General features: G+C 40.3%; 1 protein-coding gene and 1 long non-coding RNA gene across 6 annotated transcripts in view; one reads left to right on the plus strand and one right to left on the minus strand.

Moving 5' to 3' along the window:
• The window catches only part of PCCA (propionyl-CoA carboxylase subunit alpha), a 435,625-nt gene that overhangs the window by 362,735 nt on the left and 48,275 nt on the right, over positions 1–24,615 (plus strand). The gene's annotated exons all lie outside the window — the stretch shown is intronic.
• LOC142072535 (uncharacterized) overlaps positions 1–24,615 on the minus strand; it is a 54,805-nt gene that overhangs the window by 918 nt on the left and 29,272 nt on the right. The window contains exon 5 of the long non-coding RNA XR_012668944.1: positions 4,648–4,752. This is a non-coding gene — a long non-coding RNA (uncharacterized LOC142072535). The remainder of the gene's footprint in view (positions 1–4,647; positions 4,753–24,615) is intronic.

The raw sequence follows: 24,615 nt of genomic DNA on the forward strand, positions 1-24,615 counted from the left end.
GAAAACTGGAACGGAGTTCTGATAGCACGGATTCCTCTCCCCATACAGGATAGCTCCCGGAGGCCAATACCGTCGAATTGTGTCCACAGTACCCCAAATTCGAGCCGGCAAGGCTGATTTAAGCGCTAATCCACTTGTCAGGGGTGGAGTAAGGAAATCAATTTTAAGAGCCCTTTAAGTCGAAATAAAGGGCTTCATCGTGTGGACGGGTGCAGGTTTACATCGATTTAATGCTGCTAAATTCGACCTAAAGTCCTAGTGTAGACCAGGGCTTAGTGTGCACCGTCAGACACTTAATGTGGCTGACGTAATATAGACTAGTTTTAACGTGTTTCTTGTTGGTTGAACCTAAAGAGAGAATTTTAATTCATAGATTAGAGAAATGGTAATGGAGACAAACCTTTTTCTAAGTCTGCTTTCTAAGCTACATGTAGGATCTTTTTAGTGTTTGGAAGCAGAATTGATAATCCTTTGCTACAGAAGAGGTTAGCATCCCTGAGGTATAGTGGGTGAAAGTTGGAGGGATGCAGGATGAGGTAAGAGAATTCTGGACATTCTCTCCTTTGCAGATTGGCTCTTTGCTCTGACTTCCCTTCTCCCTCAAAGTCCTCCCTATGGCTTGTCTCACTCTCCCTGGTGTCTATGCTCCTCTCCATTCTGCTCTCCTTATCACCTTCCTTCCCCACTCCTTTGCTCTTATTAACAAGTCCCCTCCTGCCTTCCCTGCGCCCCGGCCTACTACTCAACAGAGAGGGGGAGAGATTAAAAAAAAAATCAGAACTGCCATGATGTTTGTCAGCTGTCACTCTGAACTATATTTCAGCCCTTCCCACTACCATGTATCTGAGTTTCTCTTCAGATTACAAGCTTTGGGCCAGTAACAGTATCTTCCTGTGTGTTGGTGCAGCATCTAGCACAGGGGGATGGGCTGATGTGGATTAGTGCTTTTTGGGCATTGCTGTCATATCATTAATAATAACTAATAAAAATATAACGCCAAAGCCAGAAAAGAGGAGCCCGTTCTCCACTCCTGGAACCTCTTTTTGGGGACTCCAGTATGTATGCACTATCATGCCTGTTACTAAAAGAAAGAAGGATAATCAATGCATTATAAGGTTGGCAGTGGGTTTTTTTCCCTCATAACACTAACTGCTTGAAAGAAATATTTGGTGATATGATATTTAGATTTCTCAGTATCCTGCTTGCATATGCTAAGCATCACTGTAGAAATTGGTTATAAAAACAATTTATATTTGATTTTAATATTTTCTATTGAGAGAGGAAAAACTAGCTTCAAGCATTCTCAGTTTCATACGTATGCAAATTCATCATGAGTTTCAATGCTGACAAGCAGTGTGGTGCTACTTAGCACATGCCCCCTATACCTTTTCATCAGCGCATGTTTTTAGAACCAACTGATTGGGACCACAGTCATCCAACTTGTCACGAGGGCATCAGCTTAGATAAAATAATTCACTTGATTTCCTGACAGACAGCAAAGGCAGTTTTGCTCCTGGTTTTTGATAAGAGATGAGTCTCAACTTCACCGAGCAAGCTGACAGACACTGAAGAGAAGCAGAGAATGCTTCTCTGTTAGAATCCTCATTGGCATCCCTTGTAGTTAGTTAACTGACAGGGGAATGTACACTTCAACAGAAAGACTTGCAATTAAAGAAAAGGCTTTAATATGAATCTTAAAGCATAATGTATAGTAAACTTGTAAAGATTTTCTGTTAAGGAGCAGCAAAGGTATTTGTTTCTCCTGTTTTAAAAGGGAAAATGGAAAAAGTCATGCTACTGTTTCCAAATTAAGTGAGTTTGAATTCCACAGAGTTGACATAATTCAGAGGTTCTACGTGGGTCTTTAGTAATGTTTCCTTTTGCTGGACATGACTAGAAAGTCTTTGCTATTTGGGACTCTCTCTTCTGTTAGTTCATAGTGGCATTAGGCAGTTTATGTGTTGTTGTTATTACTAGCAGGAGTAGTATAATAGTAACACTGAGGAGCCCTAGTCATGGACCAGGGCCCCATTGGGCTAGGTGCTGTACAAACACACAATAAAAAAGGCCTGAGAAGCTTAAAATCTAAGTCTAAAACAAGAAACAACAGATGGATACAGACAGATGGGGGGAGTACAAGGAAACCAGGAGACAACTCTTTCTCAGTTGTCTCACAAGACATTGTTTTTTCTTTTTATCCAATAAGCTTAAGATTTTCAAAAATAGGAGATCTAAAGTGAGGCTCCTAACCCCTTATTTAGGCATGTGCCTGATTATCAAAAAGTGCTGAGCACCCATTATCTTCTGCTGACCTCAGTCGGAGCTGTTGGCTTCTCCGTACTTTTGAAATCAGGCAGGGACATAAATATAGATATAGGTGCCTAGCTTTAAGTTCTTCTTATTGAAAATCTTGGCAGAGATTATTACCTCACATAACTTTTGATATCGTATGTTACAACCCTGGTGAGTCCCCCTGGACCCAAACCTTGTATGCCACATGCTCTTGGGGCTGGCAGAGTTTAGGCACCATCTCTCTGTCTCTGGACCTCTAGGCACATACTCCAGGTGCAGACACTGTGTCTGATACCCTTCTTGGCAGAGGCAGTCCAGTTGCTCAGGCTCAGTGCTGGTTCTCCCAAGCCTCTCCAGAAGCTGGTGCACTCTCCTAGAGTTCCACCAAAGCTGTTGACCTTCTGGTTTACTGTGTCTTTCTTCTGGGACTATGGGACAGGGTAAACAAGCAACTCACAGACTCTGCAGAGGAATTTTTAAGCACAAGTACTTTTGCTCATAGAGAAAACACAAGAGCAAAATCTATAGATCTGTGGAAAAACAACACAACTGGCACACAAATCCCTTCTCTGGTGTCCTCACCACCTTTGGGGTTTGGCTGTCCTTTCAGGGGTCCCAGTACCCCCTCCTGTACCATCCCTCCCTCCTTTTCGGCCATCAGAGTCTCTGTCTCCCCTGTAACAAGCTCCCCTCAGATTGTTCAGAACCTTGTTAGGTTTCCCCATGTGTCTGTTTCTAACAGCAGGTCCTAACACCTTTTTCTTTCTTCCTTCTTTTCTGCTAGGGCGTTTCCATTGCTCCAACCCTATCCCCTGCAGGCAGACTGGGAGAACCAGCTTCCTTTAACATCCCGATTGTTCTATCCGGGCTGAGCTGTTCAATGTTAGCAATTTTTCAGTTGTCCTGTACTGACTTCCAGACAGGGTTTGTGACATACGTGTCCAATCTTTGCTAGCAAATAGCTGCTTCAGTACACATTAATGGTTTGATTTTACAAACTCTGTGTATAACTTTATCAGAATTCATAGGTTTTACATAGACAAATTCACCAAACCATCACATCCTGTTACCTGGTTTATTGAATACTTTGTCATTTTGTGGACCTACAGTAAATCTGTGTACTAGTCATAGATTAAAGCTAGGAATACAAGAACATTCTCTTCAGTTTGTTTTTCCTGGTAATGGACTTGCATTGGTATGTGCTTACTTCTCAGACACCCTTCCTTTACCATTGCCGATGCTTATAAATTGTCGACTTTGAAACTTTTCAAGCAATGTTATAGTCAGTTTCTTTCCTCTGTCTTCTCTTTCTTGCATCCTTGCATGGTCCAAATAGCGGTCGAGAATGTGACGCTTCCATTGTATGACACTGTGACTCATGTTGCAATGGCAAATGTTTAATAACCTGCTTCTTTCACTATTACAGATCAGTCCAATTCTGAACATGCTTGTTTTTCAATATATAGCACTACTGAAACTTTAGATATGAAGGCCTGTGTGAACTTTCAAAAGTGATTTTGAAACCTGTGAAAGCTACAGATATTCTATCTAATGGGATGTGTAGACAGTATTAATAGCAAGGAAAAAATGTCTCACACACTTTAATCTTGCAAACTTTACCTTGGTTTTCCACAGTTCTTTTTTGGTTTGTTTGTTTTCACAAAGTACCTCTAATTGAGTTTTGCCCTCATCAAGAGTCAAAGCTTGCTCCTCCAGAGTAAGCAGTGGGTATGGTCTCTAGAGTCTGAAGATCACTCGGGATCCTTGCTAATCTGAACTGAATTCCTCTGAAATCATAGCAATCATGGGAATCGCTCTTTTTCTTTACCCTGGCTCCAGAGCACTTGGCAGCATTGCTCCAGTGTGACTTCTGGCAGGGGAGTTACACAGTGCAAAAGGGACTCCAGGGAAAAGTTAATAATTGCCTCAGGAAACGTTATTTTTTTGTGCATTCCTTTTGAATATGATGGTGAGCATCCTCTGGCCTACGTCTCTCCACAAAATGGCCCTGGTTGCTGCCAAGAGAAAGGAGTGATCGCCACACAGAGATTTCCCTTTGTCACACTGAATAGTTTTATAGAGTAATAACATATTAAGATATACGTTGGAGTTGGGATTTTTAAACGTGCTTAAGTAATTTCAGAATACAAGTCTCCCTGAATGTCAATTGGACATTGTTCCTAAGTCACTTAGACACTTGAAAATCCCAACTGAAATCTCAAAAAAGTAAATAAAAAATGTATTTTTTGCATTTAGTTGTCTGTTTTAAAAAAACAATAAAAAAATCCACAAGAAATTACTTCTGTTTATCAGCTGTAACATTTAAATAGTCCCATTTCTCTTTGAAGTTCATACCTTCAGAGATGGGCAAGTTCCCACGTTTGTTGCTGCAGTTGACTCCTGAAAAGTTAGGTTACCAATGTAAAGCAGTACGTCTCCTTGGATTGGGGTGACTATCTTCTGTAGTGGCAAAAAAAAAAGAAAAGAAACTTAAACCAAGATTTTAATAAATGGGTTTACTGCAGTTAGGTACCTAAAGTCTTATTTAGGCTACTGAATAAGTGGCCTGACTTTTAAAAGTGCTGAGTACTGATTAGCTCCCATTGATTTCAGTTGTGTGGAGCTGCTGGGTGCCCAGTGCTCTTTGAAAATCAGGCCACTTGCTTAGGTACCTAAATAAGGGCTTAAGAACCTAAGTAGCACCCAATTATTTAAATCTTGGCCGATGTTTTTAAATGAAAGCTTAAAATTTCCAGTGAGAATAAACAATGATGGCATTTGTAGGGTGGATTGCACTATAGTACTTGAATATCTCAAATGATACCATTTGCCTCCCAGGAAAACAAACAGAACTTTGTAACTTTCTCTGTATTTTGCTTGAAACATTTAGACTGCCTCTTATTCAGCTTGTTGATACTTTCTGCAGCAAGGACAAGGGTTTAGACTTGGTGGCTGCTTGAAGGATAAGTTAACAGGTTACCAAAGGTAGTTCAATTATTTTCCTGTGGGTGGATTAAGACCTACAAGTAGTGATTGAATACTGCCGTATTAAGATAATTACATCATGGTGAATGTTGAGCCTTTCTTTTCTGAGAAAGATTGCTGCTGTCAAAAAACCAAACATATGTGTAGCCTGCATTTTTAAAACAGCTTTTTGATGGCTGCAGCTTTGGCATTTACCCAAGAGCTGTTTAGGAGATATTAATTTATATGGCTGAGAAGCTTAACCAGGGATCTTAATGAAACAAAGGCATGATGAAGTTAGTAAAGCTAATTTAAGTCTCAGAATGTACATTTTAAATTAAGTTTTTATTGATAATAAATATACTTTGTTTCTCATTAGTCTTCTAAGCTTCAGTGATAATATCTGTAAAGTAAACATGTTTTACCAAGATTTAACATTAAGAATGCTATTAATATGACCCTTGGTACAGCAGCACAATTAGATTTCAAAGTGAGCATTTAAGATGTAACAGCGATTAATGACAACCATCGAAAACAATTTTGAACTCCATCGGTTTAACTCAGGAGGGTAAACTTAATATGATAATATATCTAGTTGAATTGTATCAGCTTAGCAGGAAAGTATGCAAATATGTGACCCTTACCTAGCATCTAAATGGATGCTGTGCTGATAGATTTATCAGTTCCATTAAAGAACTTTAGGGAACTTTGGAATTTCAGCAATTGTTCCCTTGGAGGCTGAAAACCAAACCTGATCTCATACTGGGACCATTCTGGTCTGCATATTTCCATAATTTGCCTTTGCTACTAATATGACAGCAAGACGCAAATAACTGTTTCTAATAATATCAAATAGAGTTGTGGAGGACAGCATTTTAATGTAGTAAAAGACCTCCCCGTGGGGTTGTTATTGCCATTGTAGAACAGCAGTTACACAGTTGCAACAATAGTCTCTTAATTGATTCGTTTAATTAGCAAGAGATGAAGCTTGTGTTCCATCTTGTCTTCTGATATCGTGGGGGCAGCTACAGAAAGAATTCTTTGCATTTCTCATACTTTATACTCAGGTATAAGTACACTTAATGAAAAGTTCCAAATGCACTTTTCTGCAGAGGCAATGTTTGAATGTTTTATGCATTTAAAGCTTTCTCTTATGATTTTTATGATTTAAGAACTGCTTCAACCTTGGAGTCTAGGAATAGAATTTATGACAAAGCATTGATGTATTAGAAGTGGGAATTTGTAATCCAGATTTGCTTGCATTTCTAACCTAAATATTCAAGTCTAAGAATTATAGGAATAATGGATCATTGTAGTAACAGTTCACTAGATTTAGTCTGGAAGAAATAAGGTCAGATTAGTGAAACTGGCCATCTGCCTTGTGCCAGCTTTTTAGTGGTATTTTTATTCCCCCTCTGGATAGACAATGAATTTACATGACCACATGGTATAGTCGGTAGCATGTGTGAGAAAAGAGATTCTCTTTGGGCTTGATTATAAACAAGGATATGATACAGTGTTTGCTTCTGGGAAATGAAATAACTTTTTATTCAGTATGTTTTAAAGGCATGTAAAATAAAATAAGTATATTTAGTTTTAATTTGATTTTCCTTTCCTCTTAGCTTAGTTTTGTCTTCTGTTCAAGGTTATTCTTCCTTATGGAGGGAAAATATTTCTAAGAACAAGACACGCTTCTTGTTAAATGCTAATTTAAAAAATGAAGGTTACATTGGCTTACTTCCATTGTCATCATACTGACCTAAAATAAAGGAGCTCTGTCTTATAAGTCTAAAGTAAATCACAACAGGGAACAAAAATTCATCCCTGTGCTCAGAAGATTTCAGAGCTGTCTCATCCTGTTTTCTATAACACTGTTACGAGTGGGTGCTGTGGCACAGGAGATGCCATCAAATTAGGAAGCACTGTGCAGCTTGGTGTAACTCAAGGTAGCAAAGGGATAGTGTGGTGTTGAATGGGCTGTCTTTTTGAGGGACTGTAAATGAAGAGCCGGCTCACTTACAATCATTAAGGTTCCCATGGCAATTTGCACAAGCCCCATAGCACTTTGCATTCTCCGTGTCTTGGCCAAATTCCACTTTGTGTAATTACCTTCTGTCTACATAAATTCCCACCGCAGTTTCAGCTGTATTTGGTATTCTACACTTCCTGTCCTAAACAGTTGTGGTGCTGCTGTGCACTGTCAACAGGTGCTGTGGCTGTATTTCAAGTGTGGGTGAAGTGATTCCTGTACACTTCTTTAATGAATTGTTTGCTCCCATTGCCATAGTGTCTGTGACATAAAACAAGACACTAAATTAAAGTGGTCACGACAGACAGCACAAATAGCCTAACTTCTCAATTTCGCTAGCCGATCATAAAGAAAGTCTTCCAAGGGATGATCTATAGGCAGACAAATCTTTGACCAGAAAGCTTAACCTTGAACAATATGCCATGAAGGTCAGTAGACTTGGGTTCTGGTGGACTACTAGAGGGAGTGAAGTAGACAATCAGGAACCTTCCTGTGAAAACATTCTGCTTCCACATCTCAGTAGCGTGTATATCAAGGGGCTATGAGCTGAACTGTCTCTAGTGATCTCTACCATTGCAATCGGGAAAGGTACATAGGAAGAGAGGCCATCTCTAAAGTATCCCACATCCCAAATCTTAAATCAAACTGAAAACCTTGCATCGCACCTTGAAGCAGATGGGAAATCAGTACGGAACTCTGAATACAGCTGTAATGTGGCTGTGTACTCCTTTAGAGCAACTAGAAAATTCATCCATTTCTACAGTTCAAACCCTTGTCCACACTTGGTTGTCTCTCACCTTGACTATTACAGCTGCTGCCTCGTCCTCCTTTGTTGATTTCATCTCAGCTCTGCTGCTGCTAAAATAATCTCTTCCTGTTGCTCTGATTTCTCTCTTCTCTCTGAATTGGCTCACTGCCGTTTATGTGAAGTTCAGTTTTGTCTTCCTTTTCAAGGCCCTGCATTACTTTGTCTTACCCATGTCACATTTCCTCCTGTTTGACTTCTAAACATCCTTTTGTTCAATCTTTCTTCCACACTTGTCTCCACAGCTAGTTCCATCATACCTCGGTGCTCAGACTCTCACTTTTCTTATGTGCCAGTCAACCTCTTTCTCTTCCTCCAAGTTTCTTTTAGAAACATACTTTTTCCCAGAGGGCTTATCACTGATGGTCTCTTCAAGATATCATCTTTGATTTGAGTTTACACCATCAGCAGCTGGCTTATGTGCTCATTGTATCATTCTCCCTCAGGTCCCTCTGATGGGGCTGTGAAAAAAGGAGCAGGAAAAAAATGCACTAAAGAGAGGATGAAAAATTGAGCAGCTTGGATGGAGCAAAGGTAATGAATTAAAAGATGGTGGCAGAGGAATAGGCAGGAGCTTGGTTGGGCTGCACATTGAAGGCATGGACAAGGAGCATAGATTTGATGTAAAAGTTGAGGGAAAGCCATTGAAGGGAATGGACATGGTAAGGTAGACAGTCGTCTGTGGTAGCATTTAAGAGAAATGGAAATGTAAGGAATGACAAGGTGAGAGACCAGAGAGGAGTTTGTAGTAGTTGAGGTGAGAAATAATCAGTGCTGAAAAAACTGACGGGGGGGGGGGAATAGAAAGAAAGAGATGTTTGGAATTGTTGTAGAAATGTATTGAGCGAGTCAGTATGGAGGGAGAAGGAGAGGGCACTATGGTTCTGAGTAGAGAAACAGACTGGACTGTGAAATTGCCAATGTCCCCTTGTGATATAATTGTGGACACAGATGAGCAAAACTAATTGCTCTAAACTTTCTCTTCACCGCAGCAAAATATATTTAAAACTACATTTTCATTGCTGTAACAGGTCTCTCAGGAACCTCTGTTTCTCTGAAGATCAGCCAATCTGCCTACCCTGCAGCAAATAAGTACTGGCACAAGTAGGCAATCCACCTCTTCAGTTTATTCTTTCCCTGAAATATTTATAGCCATTGACCCTCAGAAGTAAATGGCTACGAAGGAGGTGAAGGGCAGAGCAGTTGTGGTAGATCCTGTAGAGCACAGGAAGTATCATGCTTGTGTGACGATCCTTCAAACACCAGTCCTTAGTTTTGGCGAGATGCCATATTTGCAGCATGCACAGGAAGTATTATCATAGCAAATTGTGTTATGAGCAACAGAGCCACAACAAGGTCCTTCCTGTGTCTGGTGGTGGTTTGATTTGGGAGGAGAAGAGAGGAGAGAGGTCAGGACAACGGGAATGGAAGGGGAAAGTCCACACTGTCCAGTGAAAACAAATTGCGTAGGTGGGTGCCCAAGTGCTTCAGTGCAAAGGATATGGTAAAACTAGCTGGAGTACAGCAAGATTCCATCAGCGCTGCAAAGTCCAGTTTCTACTAATGCTGTCCTGGCCCACCCAGCTCCGCCCCTCACCTCATTCCAGTCCCTCTTAAAGAGTCATTTTTTCTGTAATACTTTCACATGCTAACTCTGAAAAACGCTTTCTTTGTGCCAATGTTATAAGAGGGGGGAAAAAGTGATATCAGAATTTAAAAATATCTAAGTTAATATCCTGTTATCGGTCTCCCAGTGCTTAAGATCCTCAGGACAGGACTTTTGTTTGTATCTTGCAAGCACCAAGCATAATTGATGCTCAAAAAATAATGCATTATAGAAGTGTGCTGGGAATCCTCCTTCCCTCTTCAGAATTAGGAGATCAACAAGCTATGCAATCAAATGTAGTCTGTGCCAAAGCCAGGTCTGCACCACTCTTTGACAAGGGTGAAGGAGATCAGAGACATCTAGATACTCTGAGAGGTGTCTTGCAGCCAGCTTGCCTACAATCTTACTCAAAACGGGAAATATGAAATCAAGCTATAGTTGGCCAGATTATCAATCTCATATGATGGCTTTGTGAAGCAGAGGCTGCACTGATCCTTCCCTCAAAGCACTAGGCCGCCTGGCCTCTCTAAGAGAGGCATTTACACTCCCCACCACCAAAGAGTTATTTGCCCACAGCCATACAGTGAGTCCATGCTATTGGGATTAGAACTCTGGAGTTTCATGGTTCCCAGTTGAGTCCTTTTGATCACGCAACAGCAAATATAGCAAACCTAGGTGCAATGAGCGACATCCATGGTAAATTTGCAGCCTTAAAAAGGCAAGAGAGAAGTAGTCTCAAAAACGGATTTAGGAATTATAAGCATATTAATTCATATGGAAAGAAGGGATTCATGAAGGCATTATAGAAGAGCAACATATATGGAGAGACTAAGTTTCAGTATTTTTAGCTTGAGGTAGTGTTGAGTTCACTTGAAAAGAAGAAAGAGTGTAAAGAAGAGAAAGCAACTTTTACAAGAACTCATACTGGTACACCAACAGTATCCTGAATGAGGAGAGATCAGAACCTTTGGTTTTAATCCAGGAGGAGTTGGAGACCCAAGCTAGAATAATATACATGCAGCAGAATATAACTGCAAGGTATTGCACATATTTGAAGATCAAGAGAATTGACAGGTTGATACTGCTTAACCTGTCAAAATCCAGCTGGAAGGTGGTGATGGAAGCTGTAGAGAAGGTTAAGAAGAGATTAGCACCAGAGATAAATGGAATTCTTGAAATAATCCACCATTAGTGCTCTGAAGAAATAAAGGTTTAAAGAAATATCGGTAGGGTGCCTAGAGAACAGCAAAGATCTTAGACGTAAAGTGTCAGGCAAATAGAATCGCTATCCAAAATAGAGGGCAGTTTTTCCTCAGTGGAAACTTTAAATTTGTGTCCTTGTTAAAAGGAAAATACTTAAATTCAGTGGTAGTACATAATATCACTATTTTTGGTCTGGGAATGCTAGACAAACTATTGTAGGAAGAAAAACTGCATGAATGCCAGGGTCATAGAAGCATGCTTCAATAACATAGAAGCGCGTTGAGAGGGTAAGCAGAAGAAAAAGAACAGCAAGGTAATGTAATTTGATCATCTAAGATGTCAGTTTTTCAATCGTTCATTTCTTGCTCTTTGTTATCCTCCAACATTTGTACCTTGCTTTTTTCAATGTAAGATTCACCATTTAATTATTTGCTACAATACAGCAGAAGCTCAGTGTTTAAAATGAGATCTGTGCATCAGATACTGTTTTTCAACTTAATCCTGGAAAATTTGATGGGAAGGCAAAAGGAACCAGGCATCAGTGATTTCCCTAAAATTCAAGAATGATGTTTTCACAAAAACATTACTGAACAATTTGGCATCAGTAGCCAGTTTACCAAGAGTAAATGTAATATACATGAAAATTACATCAGATTGTGGAAGAGACTGCTTTAGTTAAGCTTGTATAAGGCCTGGTCTACTCCAAGGAAGTTTCCCAAAAGTTGTAATCAGTTTTAAAACTGGTTTTAAACCTAGTAGAAGATGTATTGTAGAACTGGCTCCAGGGGGCATGAACCAGCTTCAAAACCACTCTTAGCACAGAGGGAATGCTGGGAGTCTGTCCAAAGATAGGGAGAAACAAGACTGCTACTCCACTTCCTCATTTCTTCTTTCTGGCTTCGTTCATGGTATATTCAGTCTCCTGTGCGTACTAGCTGTCCTAGAATTATGATGGAAATGGCGTTGAGCCAGTGCCAGTCATTCATTCAGGTGTCTTATCCAAAATCAAATCCAGAATGGCACTCTCTTTGTTGACAGATGATCCTGCATTTATCAGCATCACTAATACTGTAATGTTAGTGTTCTTGGGTGATGCCTTTGCATCCCAATGATAATAGTGATCTGGGAGAGTGTGAGACAGTAGTTCCTAGTTCCCATGAAGGGGCTGGGTCTCCCTTTCTCCTGATGCTAGGGGTCTGACAGTGTTGTGCTGTCCTTTCATCCAGGTTTGCCTGGTGGCTTTTTGTAAATGTGCAACTGATGTACGGATGTGATGAAGTGTTTGGAATGGTGGGGCAAAGGGACATGAATGTCCATAGCAGACTCAGTTAGGAGCTTCCTCTTTCACTTTTGTCTTCTGCTTGCAGTTCTGGGTGATCTGCAGTGGTATTACCAGCCATTGTGGTGATGTCACCTACCACTCTGTTGGAGTTGGGTGCTGATGTTACTGCCTGGGGCTTGAATGACAGGCCTCCCAGCGCATTTGGCTAGCTGGGGTGATAAGCAATGGAGGATCTGAGCAGCTCCTTCACTGCCACTCCATGGAGAGGAGCAGAGTGAACTCCCACTGGCTTTAGCTGCCTGGAGTACTGCTGTGTGAGCAGGATGTAGGAGAACTGTGAAACCCCTACTGCCTGGTGTAGGGAAGGAGGAGTAGAGAGGCTCCTGCAGCTCCTTTCCTTAGGAGAAATCTAGATGAGCAAAATATAAATACCTGAGTTGCAATTCAGACTGGATGCTGTGGCTACCACCTGTTTTCATACAGAGTAAAGTAGCATAGGAATCTTTAATTTGAGGTAGTCAGGTCCTGGTTTATATACAGCATGAAAGTTGAATAGTGTATTTCAGTTCTTGATTTAAATGTAGAGGGATGGATTTTCAAGTGCACTAAGGTTTAATTGCACCCCAGATATGGCTAGTAGAGAACTCCCCCTGCATAGAGGAGTTCTCCACCAGTATAGCCACCTCCTGCACCAGCTGTCTGTCATCTCCCAACCCCCAATACTCCCAGGGTAAGGTGAGAGAAGGGGCTTAAAGCATGGGATGTGGTGGGGCAGGGTTCCATTGTGTCCTGTTCTCCATTGGTGTGAATTTGAGCAGCCTCCCAGAGCTGAGCCCAGAAACTTGTACAGAGCAAATTAGCATTTTTATTTAGTGTCAAGATTTCCTGATGTAATGGACGACCAAGACTGGCTTTAAAATAGTTACCCTTAATATTGTTCTCCCTCCCCCTCATTCTTTCATGTTTGAAGGCTCCATTAGTGTCCATAACAGTGAGGGAGTAAAGCAGATGGTAAACATTTTTACCACAGAACACCAACAGTGAACACCATATCACAGATTTATAGTCTCTGTACTGTGCTTGCTCAGCTGTACATAATCACTCTCATTTCCTTCCCTCGGGTTTCTGGTCTGCTTAGGGAGACTTCACCAGCAAGTTCAGTGAAATCTCATTGACATCACTCAGCTATTGCTCAGTTCACAAGCGTGCCGCTCTGTGGAGCTAGAGGCTCCATGTTAGAGAGAGTATACATTGCTTCATGGGGCATTCTTTGACTGCTGAAAATGCAGACTCGCTATGCTTACTGTAGTACATTTAAACATTTTGAAGAAGGAACTGTGCCTGCTTTTGGGCTTGTACTGAACCTAAGGTAATGGGGCCTTTCAATGCTACCATAATATGAACAATAATAATCCTAGGGAATTGAGTTAAGCCTGCCCTCCTGAGCTTTGTGGGCCAGCTGCCATGGAGGAGGCTACAGTAGATTTATTACAGCTCATGGAATATTTTTAAAGTTTGTTTTCTTCCTGAGTGTGTTAATAAAATTGTGCAAGGTGTGATTAAGGGTTTTAACTCTATATTTAGTTCAAAGAAATCTACACTTTGAACAGAGTAATTTTATTTATTAAATGTAATATTATGAACCTTAAATAGATGTGAGTTTACCATTTCATTTATTTGTTTAGCAACAACAAAATAACAAATGTCGGATGTGTCATCTAAAATGCAATTAGATCATCTTCTTTATCTGAGTATAAAAGATAATTTCTGATGTATGTTTCATGTCCATGTTATATGCCTAAAATGTAATTGTTTCATTATTTTAATAAATAATCATTATTACCATATACCACATCAGGCAACTATTGTGGTTTGTTGCTGTTCTGGCTTTTTTCCCCCCTTAATCCCAGTTCTTGGTTACTGGCAAAAGCATTCAAAGGGTTTTTGCTTGTCAAATGGAGAAGATCAAAACTGTCTGAATTTCTAGCCAAGTTCATGTTCTCTGGAGCAGCATTTCATTTACTGGACAGAGAATATGATGTGTAGTAACAAAAAACTCTGGCTAAGTTCACTTGAACAATCTGAACTTAAAGAAGAAATAGCAAAACAAATACTTTTTAATTCTTGTGCCTTTTATATTTACATTGGCGTCGTCTTCCTCAGATAAAACATTTTGATATTAAGCAGTTCCTCTAATTTTACTGGGTTCTGTTTCTTTTTATGGTAACACACACTGTGCAGGAAGGTCATTATACTGAGAAAAAAAGGTGACAGCATAAAAGAGAAAGTTAACATTGCACATGTTGTCTTTGTTTATGGGGTTCCTGGAATGTGTTGAGAATCAAGCCAAGTGATGGCTTAAACTGTTCTTTACAATATGCTGGACAGCTTCTTCATAGGTTCCTCCAATCACAGGTACTTCTTGAAAATGCAGATGGTAAAAATATCAGTAAAAAGTATCAAGCATGTTTCTTTTATATGTTAGCCCATATAAAGAAAAGTTAAACCATTTCTAAAGACCACCTACAGTACTTGTATTCCTACAGTGTGAGGGATATGATTGACATTACATTTAATTAACCACAATTCTCCATTGTAAAAACATTGAAATGACTATTAAAACATGTTTAGGTCTGTGAGTGCATGCTCTGGTCCCAGATGAGCCACAGGGCAGCCTTGAGTAGGGTGCAAAAAAAAACTATAGGTGTTTGTTTTTTTTACACCCCTCCTGAGCAGGGATTCCCTAAAGCAGTCTTAGTAGGCCCCTCAGGCCTCTCCCAAGCAGCCCAGCCAACCTTTTTACAAACAAGCAAAGAAAAATACTCTCAAAATAAACCCAGTAGTCCTAGGCCTGGCCTACCTTGGTCTGGCAGTCTGCTTTCTCTGTAGAAATCCTGAGCTGATCCTTTCCCTCAAGGAGCAACAGATAAGATGCGTTATCTCTGGTTGGCCAGCAACTGAGCTGTTCTCCTTCCTTTTTAACTGCCCCTTCATCACCTGACGGCAAGTATGGTGAGGCAGGGTTGAGTGGTCAACAGCAGCTCATTAATCCTTGCTGGCCCAGTGTGGGGTTGGTATCCCCCTAACCAGGTTTCAGACTGAAATCCAGCTTAGGTCAATAGGTAATGAATGAAAATCAGTGCTGTCTGATGGCTGTTCATCACAGTGACCTGTACAAAATGCACTGGTGATTTCTGTCTCTCATTTCTTACTGGACAGGTGTCCACATCACCATCCAATAACCATCCTTTTGTTGGCATTGCTGTTTGCAGTCTCAGCAGAGAGGCCAAAGATTCTATAGCTACGTCATATTTCTATAGAGCACCCCTCTGCTTCAAAGCACATTTCAGATATGTGGATAGAGCAGGGTGGGGAAGCAAAAAGTTTGCAATGGTAGCTTAATGTTGGGCAAACAAGGTCTTACATGAGTAAGATACCCACATGATTTTTAATTTTGTATTTTATTGCATGAGAATTGTACTTCTGACCTACCTAAACTGAAAACTTCCACACTCAGTTCAGTCCTGAAGTCAGGAAAGTCCTGTCACCCACTGAAATATAAGCATGTGGGGCTAACCTAACATTAATTGCCTTTAAGAATTCCTGGTTAGCCAGTCCTTCACAGAAAGGAGGTGTCTAATGACTTAGATATATAGGGTAAGTTCAACTATTAAAAGATAATAGCAAGTGCGGGAAGGAAAGGGAAGGTGACTAGCCAGGAAGGATTAGCCTGAGTCATAAACAAATTGCCTGAAAGTACTCAAGCAGGATCTTGAGAGGAGATAGTCACTCCCCAGGAGAATAACCTTTCAAAAATGTATGAGCCAGTTACAAGCAGGTTTCAGAGACTGGCGAGGAAGAAAGTCTATTTTGGCGCAAACCCAACATGCTGCCTTATAGGATCAGAGAGAAGAAATGATGCTGTTAGAGATACAAAGGTTTCCACTAGCCCCTAAGAAAAGCAATATGCATAGTACCACTAAGTTTAATGTGCTAGTTCCCCGATCTTTTCCACTGGGGAAAATGGAGTGTTTATAAGCTAATCTGTTTATTTTCTGTATGTTTTCATTTATGTAAGATCACTAGACAGTTAAAAGCCTAATTTGTTCAAGAAACCCCAGAGTAACTTATAAATAATATACTGGGGACAAAGTATCATCTGATGTTTTTAAAGAGATCAGTACTAGGTATTCTGACCCAAGGCAACTAAAACCAGTGTGACAGCCTGGGTCGTGGTCATATGTGAGGAAATAGACTGCAGTTTCTGCTCACAAGAGATGCTTCCGAAAGATCTGCAGGCATAGTGTGGGTACATAACATGAAATGACCTGGAAGTGACAGGTATCATCACAGCTACCTATGTTTGCTTGAGTTAATCTATTGTGAGACCTATTGTGTAACCCTAAGTGCCTGTGCATCTGCATTGTGAGTTAACATGAGCCTATGGTTGTCTCATATTCATTGTGGCTTCCTTCACAATCCAAACTAGTGTATTTTTCAGTTGTGTTAGTGTCAGAGATGTATGGTAATAGACACCACAATATGCTAATTTCCAATTTCTAACTGAAATATAACGCTTACCTTATTTCTTCAAGGATAAAGTGCTTGAGCTGGTATTTCTATGGAAGAGCCATTACACCAGTATTCAACAAGGCTGATAGTGTGTTTTTATCCTTAGATTTATCTATCCTTCTCCTATTTAAAGGAGGCACTTACAGTGATTTGGGTATCAATGGTTCAGCATATCTGTAGCTACTTTTGGCTTATATAAAATATAAAAGGCCTCCAGTCCCAACTACCAAGTCTATGGATATCCGAAGCCAACAGAGCATTTCACTGAATGAGAAAATACTATGTTAAAAGTATCATATTATTTTTTGTGTGATTACCAAAATATATCTTTGGACTCAAAGCGGGGAAATGTAATTGCCTCTACATCCTGGTAAAGCTGTGGCATCTGGAAGTGGCTTAAGAAAGGGGAAGATTGAGTCCAGTTTTGTTCTGAATACTTCAGATATTTTCTTTCTGCCAGCCCTTTGGTTCAACTCAAAGAACAGGAGAGGGATTTCCTGTGCTGGTCAGCAAACGTGCTGTTTAGCACTGGGAGTAACCCCAACAACAGAGCTGGGTAGTGCTGCTCTGGAACTAACTCCACATTAATACAGCTGCTAACGGGAGTCAAAGTTTAATTACCAGTATGACATTTGACTCCATAGTGAACTGGAAATAAATTCTGAAGCAAGAAGTATGTCTAACGGCATAGTTTTTTTTTCTTCTGTGATTTTGTGCTTCTCCTGATGACAAAAATATATATTCCTGGCCATACTGGGGTTATTTAATTTAATTAGTCATGTTTTCTCTATACATCTAACAACACCGAGTCATTTGTTTTAGGGAGGGAGAGGGATAGGCTGAGAAAATCAGCTTGGAAAAATAGCTCTAAAAGTATAATATTTTTTCCGTCAAATTATAGAACTTCTGTACTCTGTTAGTTGAAAGCACGTAATGAATAGGAAGTGAGCACTAATCTATCTGGCTCTGTCTGAACCCTCATATTTCTATTTATCACAGTGGGAGATTTTAATATTCAGCTGATGGTATTTTATATTTTGCTGATTTTCAGGTTGAGATAGTGGCACTTAAAATCAAGTTGACTGGCTGAATGAGAAATAAGGTTTTATGAGAATTAATGAAATCATGCTATTATGAATTTTGAACAGGGGAGTAGGTGATGTAAATAGCATCTGAAAATGGTTTAACGAGCTAGTTTAGCTTTATTTCAAAACTCAGTTTCAAACATATGAATTTTTTTTTTGCCAAAAAATATGTTAAGGGTCAGATTCTGCCCACCTTACTCATGTTTAGTAGTTTGCAGTACTCTCTTACTCAGAGAGTAGCTCAAATGAATATGACCATAAATGACACAAATATGAATAAAATGTCATTACTGTAACTGTTTTTTAATAAATAATGTCCATTATAACCTTTTAATGTAAATTACTTCTTCCCACCCCAGATTATCCTCTATTTTTCATTGAACACCTGGCCTGTCTCCACCAATTTTCCAAAATACTGTTGTTAAACATGCTCTGCCTTTGTGATTGGCTCAGTGACTCAGCAGATCAAGACTTCTGGATTTTTCATGCTTTGTAACACTACTGCTTTAGGTCATAACCCAGTGGACAAATCTGCACTTTGTTCTGGTGTGGAGTGGCTTACTTTTAATCTCCATCCCAACCTGGCATTGTTTTCTGGGGAGAATGAAAACACATTTTTGTACTTTGATATTGTATTAGTGATGAATTTGTCACTGGGATGTGACAGCTTACTATAGTGAGGTATGTGGCACCAACATATGAACCAATGTTCTCTTTAGAAATGGTCTATTAAAAAAAAGAAACCTGTGGTCAATTGATGTTGATTCCCCTCCCCCCCTCCCCCCCGCCCATTTCTAATATAACACTTAACACCCAGAAGGCTCTTAGGACCGTGTTCTTGTACAGTGCTTTAAGGATTCAGAAACAGATCTTACTCCCGATTAAGTCAATGCCAGCGCTCTTTGGCTTCAATGAGAATTGGACTGATCCCTACCCAAGTTCAGGGAAATCAACACCTTGCAGAACTGGGTCCTTACAAATGATAAACGGAATTCTAGAAAAAGGTGAAGGGGAAGCAGTCACTGATTTCAGGTATTGACAGAAAGCATATATATGTGAATGTACACGCACACACAAACACACAGAGGTCTATGTATATACGACTTTCATGGAATATGTAGTTGTGAGAAGTATTTTGTATGGGCTAAATAAACTGCAGTTCTTGAAGTGTGAAAGTCTGCTTGATGCTTAGTGCTTGATTTGGAAGGATGGCTTTGTAAAGTGCCAAAACACTTTTTATTAACTATATTAAAGAAATCAAAACACCAAAAAGGGGTGTAAAATTAAGTCATTGTAATCTAAAACAACAAAAACAAAATTGCAATCCCATATATGGGCACAACAATGCTAAATCAATCCTAGAATTTCCCTAAGCTGAAAGTGTTTAGGGAAATTCTAGGAACCTTTTTGGCTACAAAAGTTTCCAATTTTTTATTTATTTGTACATTGTCACAAGGGGATGAACTGGCCCCTTCTAAGGGGCTTTGGGCTCAGTTTCACCTGGGAGTAGTTTACCTGCCAGACCATGAGGGTTACATCATGGTGGAGCACAGGATTGAGAACCAGGCCTGAAGGGAGATATAAAAGCAAACTGTGCTCAGTTGAGAGAGAGAGACCTACAGGAAAGTGGAACTACTGGGGTAGGTCAGGCAAGAGACCTGCTGTAACTAACCTCCTTTTGACACACTGCCAATCTAATCCTCCTAGTTGAATAGGAAGGATGATGATTTTTAACCTTGTGTTTTCCCACATAAAAGAGCCATCCCTCAGGATAGGTGATAAGTTGTACCAAAGAAACTTATTTGAATTCTCAAAAATACCAGAATGGAACCACTTAAGAGTCCATCCACCCATGTTAGAGACTATAACCATATCAACAACACCTCATGGTCAATGGTATCAGAGGCAGCTTACTGATCTAAGGCCCTGATTCAGAAAGACATTGAAGCACATGCTTTCCTGAGTTGGGTCTCGTAAGAGTCAACATGGACACTTTTTTTTTTTTTATCCTGATCTGTCACCAGGAGATCCTCAACCAATGTCTCTAGCAGAGTTTCAGTTCCATATCCAGAATGTGTTTCATTAGGATCAAGGAAATCTGACTTCTCCGGGACTCATCAAATTTATCCTGATTCCACCTTGTCAACAGCTTTTCCCCCCAAAATAAAGATTGGCTACATGTTGATAATTAACAAGATTATTAATGTCAAGTGATGATTTCTTGAACAACTTTATAACCGTTTCTTCATAAAGAAAAGTGTCTGCATTGCACCTCTAAAGAGAACCTAGTGCTACTGGGCTTCACCAGCCAGGAACAAGAATCTGATTCACTGCTACTCCCCCAGAACCTCAATAAGTGACACTGGCTGAAACTGAGGGCAGGTCTACACTTAAAATGCTATAGTGGCACCACTTCAGATGCTATTACGCTGATGGGACAGCATCTCCTATAGCATAGTTAATCCATCTCCCCAAGAGGTGGTAGCTATGCTGAGGGGAGAAGCCCTCCTTGTGACATAGTCTGTCTACACGGGGGGTTAGGTCAGTACAACTGCGTCGTTCAGGGGTGTGGATTTGCACACTCCTGAGCAACTTAGTTATGCTGTTGCAAGTTTGTTTCGTGTAGTCCTGGGGCAAGAGAAGACCTATAATGTCTTCTCGAGACACTGCTCCCTTATCACAAAATGACAGTCTGGATCTCAGTGATTTAATCCACAAAGTGACAATGCTACTGATTGACCTCTTGATGTCCTCTAATAGAAAGGACAGAAGTCAGATATGGGATTTCCTCCCCTCCTCCATACTCAGTGGCTCGAAATGAATGAGTGTGATTTCCTATTGCTAGCTCAGGTTTCCTATTGCTAGCTCAGGTGGAAGATTAAGATGGTCAATGAATCACCACATTGCCAGTGTCCTGTTATATTAGATATGCAAATAGTTTAGGTAAATTAAGATGTTACCATCAACTATTATGCACTGCTCAAAAGATATTGCACGGGTTATTTGTGACTTGCAGGGCAGCTCCAGGCTTCTATGGGTCGTCTAAGCTACAGGAAATTCCATTGAGTTCCTCTTGCAGGCCAGTGTGCAAGAGTTTCTTTAGCCCTATTATAATGCAGGGTAGAGGGATTGGACAGCAACCTCTCACACCAGCATTACATTTAAATAGAGTTCTGGAGACAAAGAAAATGAGAGCTCCCACATTCTGGAGCTATTGCTCTCCAAAGTTCCTTGACTAACATCTAACTAGTTCCTTGACTAACAAAGTTCATCCTAACATCATGAAGGCCTGTGGCCATCAAAGCCCATAATGGACCTCCAAGTTCAGCTGTAAACATATGTCATTTACCTATGCCCAATTCTGCTAACCATTCCAGATGAAGGAGATGATAGACTCCCATGATAAAAGAAGCAGTCACATTATCGCATGGTGATGCTAGTGTATACCTGCTGAAATCTAGCAGCGGGCAGCATATGAGTAAACAAAAACAAACAAATTCTTAGTAGGCCAGAATCTCAGCTTGTGTAAATCATCATAGCTCTATTGAAGTAATTGATTTATGCCAAATTACACCCGCTAAGTATCTGGGCCTGTGTATTTAATATTATTTCTTCAGCCTTACTATGTTGTGATTACCATACCATACCAAAGACTGGACCTTACAGAGAAGGGAAGGAAACAGATTTAAAATGTTTATAGCCAGATTCTACCACCCTTACTCATGCAGAGCAGTACCTTTCTCCACAGAGTAGTCCCATTGAAGAACATGGGATTGCTCGATGAGTAGTACCTTATTGCACAGGAGTAAAGACAGAGTCTGACCCTTAGATAAGAAAAGGCACAAGCACTTAGGCCAGGGATTGGCGACCTGTCAGGGAAATCCATTGGTGGGCCGGGCCGGTTTGTTTACCTGCAGCGTCCGCAGATTCGGCCGATCGCAGCTCCCACTGGCCGCGGTTAGCTGTTCCAGGCCAATGGGGGCTGCAGGAAGTGGCGGCCAGCACATCCCTCAGCCCGCGCTGCTTCCCGCAGCCCCCATTGGCCTGGCAGGGTGAACCACGGCCAGTGGGAGCTGCGATTGGCTGAACCTGCGGATGCTGCAGGTAAACAAACAGTCCTGGCCAGCCAACGGATTTCCCTGACAGGTCAAGTGCCAAAGGTTGCCAATCCCTGACTTAGGCTATTTCTGTGGCCTGGTTTTCAGAAGTGCTAAGCTCCCACCAATAGTAGTCAGTGAAAGTTGGAGGTGCTTAACATCTTTCAGAATAAGGGCACTATTGTGGTAGGTTTCTCCACAGTCTCTAACTCTGAGCAAGTTATTTCTGTCAACTGATAGAACTATAGACTTTTTTTCTGCAGATATGTCTGTAGTTCATCAGTGAAATCTTTACTATGCAGGGATGCATGCTGGCCCAGTGGGAGTTTCAGTTCGCTTGTTATGAGTCATTTCCAGGCTTTGGACAGAGAATTTTTCATGCAGAAATGGTTATTAATGGTTGCGTCAGAGACTTCTTTTTTAGTGCACATAATAAGAGCCAGGTTTTCAAAGATGTATCTATGTCTTTGTGTGGATATAAATTTGTGCAGATACCTTTTGTACGAGTGAGTATGCATTGGGTGATTGTATGGATGTGCAACCAGTTAAGTGGCCATTCACATGTGGAAATATTCAGTCAGTGTATGCACATCAGTTGACACACATGCTGTAAATTAGATATGTATAGTTATAGCACCCCAACACATGCTCATATATTTGAAAATGTGATTCTATATGATTCTTTTTGAAAATCCCACTGATTATGGCGATGCTGTACAGGAAAGTGACTTCATCCAACAGAGAAAGAGAGAGAAAAATGTTTTAATCAGAACAACAAAGAAAATCCATGCATACTCGTAAATAAAGGGTTAGTGGTAGGTTTTACTTTTTTTAATTAAAAAGTAAAAAATGAAGTCTCAAAATTAAAATTCTTGCTCCTGTTTCAAATGATTTCATTTCATCATTACTTATTAATGCTGTTTTACCGTGCAAGAGGAACTTTATTTATTGTATTTATATAACAACGCCTGAGAAACAGCATGGCTGCTTATATCACAGTGATGTTGGAATAGTTTAACTACAAATATTTTTAATGTTCTCTGTGCTGATGGATAGATTAATCCTATTGCCAAGGGTAATGGCTCACTTGAGTAGTTTAGGGGAACAATTTGAGTGTCAGTTTCACAAATGAAAAAAGTCCCAAAAGGAAAAGGAAGCAATTCATTCACAATGGGACATGGTGCAGAGGAGGATAACCTGCCTTCAAAGATTTTTGTTTTGAGTATTATAATGTTTAATAAATAGTTTACTTCAAAGGCCTTTGCTGGAAAAAAAGGCAGTTTTCCTGCTATTCTTGTTCATTGGTTCAGAGTTGCTATAAGTAGCTCATATCCTGTCCTCTGTGGTCTCAGGTGGTTAGCTTTTGTTTGTGAAACTGAAGCTTCAGCTTAAAGAGCTGTGTCACTGGTTTAAATTATTAGCAAGTTGACAATATAATCTCAAAAACGGATTGAAACTTTTCATGATTTATTATAAGGATAATGGGCAGAGGCTACATGCAGAGTCAGAGCACTCAAAAATAGAAATTTTCTGAGAAGAGTTTGTACACCCCTCTCCCCCCCCAGTAAGTACTCTATTTTGTAGGTATTATAAACATTTCTATACTGTTTGTTTTCCAGCCACTAAGTATTGTATCCAGTACCTGTGTTCCATTGATGAAAAGCTGGCTTGGGCTACAAAGGAAGGACTGGATATGTCCCAAACAATTGCTCCTAAAATTCTTTGGTGCTGGCCAGATGAACAAAGCAGAACTCAGCTCTTCCCTTCCTTTCCTTTTAAATTCCAGGCTTTTAAAGTCAATTTCAGGACAGTAGTTGATGAACAGTGTTATACTACTCCCTTCCCAAACCCCACCATCAGTACCACCAGTTTCCTTCACTGGGAGCACATTTGGAGATTCAAACAAAACCAAACAAACAAAAAACCCACTCCTAGCCCTAGAATCTTTCATGGAACAGGACCTACTGCTGAGGTCCTTTCTTCTGCTTGTTCCTATCTTCCTCACAGCAAGCAAAAATGAGAAGGTATGTTTTGATCATTGGGCCTACAAATTTACTCTAATTGTGAGCTCATCTGTAAAAAGTGTGTGAAATTTCACATAAAATGTCCCAATAACCTATAATAATGAATGTTGATGGGGAAAGGTACTAAAAGAAGACAGACTAAATTAGTACAGACAAAAAGCCTATTGATATAACTTAACTTATGTTAAAATTGAGTTATATTATGCTCTGTAAAAGTTGAAGATGTGGATCTGGAAATTAATTAACCAAAATTGGCCTGTTTGATATTAGACCTAATTGCTGGACAAAACAATGAGGGGCTGGGCAATTCCACCCATTGCTTCCTTTTTGGAAAGAAACTTTGGGGGAAGATAGAGAACAGACAGCTACAGGAGTGAGCCTCACCATCATGGCTGCCATTGTCACTGTTTCCTGAGGCCCTGGGCCTTTGTTGCGCTGATTGTGAGAGATCCTGACCGAATTGGGCCAGAGAAGGATCCAGATGACGTGGCCACCCCTACCTGCTCCAGCTGAATCCTGAACACCTCCTGAGATGAAAGGGGATCAGGCTTTAACATCAGCAAGAACAGCTCCAGCCCATCTCCACTAACTTATTCTCTTTTCCCCTAGAGGACAATTATTACCATCTTTAATACCATCTAAGAGATGGTCAAACA

Source organism: Caretta caretta, chromosome 1, assembly GCF_965140235.1.
Source record: "Caretta caretta isolate rCarCar2 chromosome 1, rCarCar1.hap1, whole genome shotgun sequence".
NCBI lineage: Eukaryota > Metazoa > Chordata > Testudines > Cheloniidae > Caretta > Caretta caretta.